Source organism: Solanum dulcamara, chromosome 2, assembly GCF_947179165.1.
Source record: "Solanum dulcamara chromosome 2, daSolDulc1.2, whole genome shotgun sequence".
Taxonomy (NCBI): domain Eukaryota; kingdom Viridiplantae; phylum Streptophyta; class Magnoliopsida; order Solanales; family Solanaceae; genus Solanum; species Solanum dulcamara.
In genome coordinates this window covers 60,021,538-60,025,887 of record NC_077238.1, presented here as the reverse complement: position 1 = coordinate 60,025,887, position 4,350 = coordinate 60,021,538, and the positions used below count along the sequence as shown (strand labels likewise).

The window sequence follows — 4,350 nt, the reverse complement described above, 5'->3', positions numbered from 1 at the left end:
AATCAATCCATCTTTGTGCAAAGCAAATATTTTGTGTGCTGCTCGCAGCTCCTCCTCAGATATGTGTACAGTGATCGCATCAGTGTTTGGTGAATTGAAGGAGCTATGTTTGGACCCTCGGGTCGTCGTAACTTGCGTTACGTTCGTATTAAAATTTCTACATTAGGTGAAACCCTAATAATTTTCTCCTCCCATTTTCCAAACAGCCGCCACAGCTGCTCAAAACCCACCTTTCTTCTTATACGAAATGCCACTGCCAGAGAACCATACTAAAAGAGCCATCAAAATGACCTTCATTACCATTATACTCATCTCTATCAAATAGAACCAAACAAGCCTGACATCAGTAGGCTCCGATCTCGTAAGACAAGATCCAAAACCGCTACAACCTGACAAGCTCCAAAGCTCCAGCAAGTCAGAAACCCCACCCCTGTTTCTCCATTTTTTTTCACACCCCATTACTAGTGAACTTCTTTCTCCAATGAACTGGAGCGGATAACAACCACCTCCAAAACCTCAGAAAACAATCATCCCAAGACCCTTGCTCCCTGTTCTGTTTCTCTGACAAACCAACAACCAAAATGACATTCCAATCTCTAATAAAACCCTGAGTGAACACTAGATCTATGCAATAAAAGGAGTTCTCTTAGATGAGAACAACCAGAAGCTACGTCAATGCGGCACCATTCTTAACAAACAAGAAAAAGCAGCACGCTCTGAGTTCAGATGAACAACCATAACACTACTGTCTCCATTCTTCCCCTCCGGTAAAATCTTTTGTTTCTTCCAATGACTATAGCTTTGTATCTTTGATTTGTTCTATTTTTTATGTCATAGATGCTCGAACGGACTGATTTCTGCATTTTTAGTGAGTTTTATTGATTATCCAGTGGTGATATTGTTATGGTGTTGGATCATTTTTGTTGTTCTACTTTGTTCGTTAAGTTGTTACATTTTTACAATTCAAATTTTGCTTGTTCCGCTGCAATATAAAACATTTTGAATTGATTATGAGTGTTATGGTTTGCTTGTATTATATTTTGAAAATTTTAGTGTTAATGCTATTTAGATTCTTGATTGATATTTTGCACCGATATTTAATTTTTTTGTAACTAATGTTGAAGTTTAAGGCAATCTGTATGTCGTTCTCACTGCCCATTCTTCTTTGAAATTATTTTTAGATAAAGTTTTGTTATTTTATTTCCTTTATTAGTATTTTTTATTGATATCGAATAGATGCTAATTCAATTGGCCAATGAAAAAATCTCTCCATCGATTTTCAAGGCCTCTTTATTTTAAAATATGGAAATTCTAATTAAATTCATACACCTTATACATTAAAAAAAAATCGGTGAAGAAATTACCATCGATTTTCAAGGCTCCCGTGTATATAAGACGAGTTTGTGTTTTGAATTATTATTTCTTTACTTTATATTGATTCATATTTATCCATTGGTAACACTTTTATTAAGTGTCTTTACAAGTACCAAAATTGCTTCTCGAAGAAGCTATTCGAATAATATTTTTTGATTCATTATTGTGTATATTATTGACATTAGACAAATATTAGGTTGTTTCTCACATTATTGCCTTATTTTATTCTTTGTATATGTTTCATGTTTATTGTACTTGTGCAATAGTTTTATTTTCTCCTCAATTTTAAAAAATGAGTTCAGCCGGAACCCACAATTGTGGATTCTGAAGGGTACAAATATTTTTCCTTCGGAATAAGTTGAACCCTTAACTAGAATTTATTGATTTTGTAGATATTTTAAAACTAATTAATTGGTTTTCTAATTATTCTAAAATTAGGTAGCGACTCCCTAAATTATTTTCTTTTTAAAAAATTAAAATAATTAAATGATTTTTTATGAGTCCCACGACGTTGCACCTTATTTGTAAAAATAAGAATGTTAATAGAATGGCGACTTTGCTGAGAATATAGAGGTTCTAACCATTATGCGTTTATTTTTTCAAATTAAGGAGATTTTGTTTTTATTGGGTCATATATTGTACCTTGTATATCTTTTGTTGATTATTTGTATATTATACTTATATTATTTATTCATTATTTGTTTAATTATATGTGCATTGTCATTGTATCATGCCATAATTACTGCCAAGCAACAAATAGTTTGCATTAAGAATAAGGGCGGTTACGTGGTTATTCGTGGCTGTTTCTTCAGAAAAACACCCTACTTTTTGGAGTAGTAAATGGATAGTTGGTTCGTGGTCGTCCAACGTCGTTTATTATCTTCACCTCGTATTTTGTCCTACTTGGATACCCGGCCTCTTTTCAAAGTCAATTCTAGTCCATCTAGCGTAGAGCTGAAACAAAAACCCCTTGTTTAGTGCATTTGTCTAAGTTGGACCAATACTAGAGGCGTGTTGGGTACATTATAAGATTACCTTGCGTGTTGTTGGCCCACAGTCAAAAACAAAAGACAATCATCCAATTATTTGTTGAACTTGAATGATATGTATGTCGAGTTGTACGTACCATTTTCCCTCGAGGTTAGAATTTTTATTATTTATAGTTTAGTTCCTTTTAATGTAATTAAAAGAAGATCTTCATTCAAAAAGGCGTTCTGAAATTTCAAGAAGGATCTTTCATGGTAACTTATTTTAGGATTGTATCCTGTGTGGAACTGATATTTATTTGTATACTCTTTTTCTTCATCTCCATTCAATTTATTCATATAATTAGTATAAATTGTTTTTTGGGCAATGGAATGTTTCACAATTGACGTACACTCCCTTCAATCATTAGGTTTACCTTTGGCTTAAAAGGTTACAAGTATGCTAGGACGAGTTATTCATTATTGGTGTGCTAAATATTACATAATTTGTTTCGCCCATGTTTATTTGATTTTTCATTAATACATATGTTTTGCTTCAAGCATGATTTATTTGTTACTTCTTTTCAATTTTAGCACATTCTTAGGCATAAACACTCAAAATGCGAGTCTTTCCAAAGTGTTTTTTTTTTTAAAGTTTATCCTCATATATGATAAAATCATTCAAGTTTTATAGTCCAAATTTTTGTTTCAAAAATAATCATTGGATCATCTCTCAAATTCACGTTGACCTAGTTATTCTTAAAAAACATTTTTTTTCACATCAGTTGGTGTAAAAGTTGACCAAATATTCAATTGATTTGGAATCAAATTCTAGTTTTAGGGCTCCTTTGATTTTAAACAGATTTCAAAAATAAATTCCACAAAAATTAGTTGGTGTTGAGTTTTGAACATTCATACCTTTTTTTTATCACATAGTTCACTTTGTTCAAAATCTTAGAATTATCAATTTTGTTCATTTGATCATCTGTTTAGAGTGTCAAATTCTTCGAATCTTGGATAAGTATGTTTTGTGGAAAACATGTGTTTTATGTTTTATACATTATTCTTGGTTAATATTATTAAATAAACTCATATTTTGTGTTCAATTTTTCTTGTTTCTCAGGAAAGTTGATTTGGATTGTTATCAAGTTTACTCACTTCAAAGATCAAAGCAAGGTTGTTTCAAGTACCTAGTGGAAGACATACATTGTTGAGTTCATATCTCCATTTTGCCAATCACATTCCATTGGAACTGCGTCTAATTCCTGTTTCAATGGGATATGTAGGCGTCATAACGGTTCGGTTATGTTTTCCATATGCTTTTCATTCTTTTACAATGGAAACTGGGCAAAAAAATTGAAAGAGACTCAAAATATTCCACAAAGAAGACATTTTCTACAAGATTGAATACCAGAATTTGTTGAAGCTGAAACAAAGGCAGAATTTTCGAGGAAAGCAGGATATTGATCATGCATCCCATGTTCATATTGTTTTTGTCCTATTATTATTGTTAATGCATACATCTTACATACTTATTACATTCCATGTACTAACGCATACTCCTGTCTATATTGTATCATATTGTAGGGTTCGATGATCGCGCACCTCCCACTCGTGGCTAGAGTTTGAGTATTACCTTCATTATTTGTGAGTCCTTATGTTTCGAGGACGAGACAATTTATATCTTTCCTTATGCCCCTATGACTTTTATTTCCATGTATATGGATGAGCTAAGAGCTTGTCTTATGCTCCTATTTAGATTAGTAGAGCCATGTTAGATGTTCATGGAGTCTGTCGTCATGTTCCTTAGGAGTTTCTTTCTCATTTTATTGAGATATTCATGTTATAACTTTACTTTTGCATCTATGCTTTAGTTTTATTGAGATATTTTCCTCATGAATGATATGCTAAGAGGCCTTGTTGGAGTTCTTCGATATTCTAATCTCTGTGTCACACCTAGGGCCTACCTTGGATCGTGACAAATTTGGTATCACAGCATAAGTACTAAAGT

At 32.5% G+C, this 4,350-nt stretch overlaps 1 long non-coding RNA gene across 1 annotated transcript; it reads left to right on the top strand.

Moving 5' to 3' along the window:
- Positions 1–202: 202 nt before the first annotated feature.
- Positions 203–4,102, top strand: LOC129876268 (uncharacterized). The gene is made up of 2 exons (XR_008763348.1): positions 203–767; positions 3,463–4,102. It is a non-coding gene; the product is annotated as an uncharacterized LOC129876268 (long non-coding RNA).
- Positions 4,103–4,350: the final 248 nt, after the last annotated feature.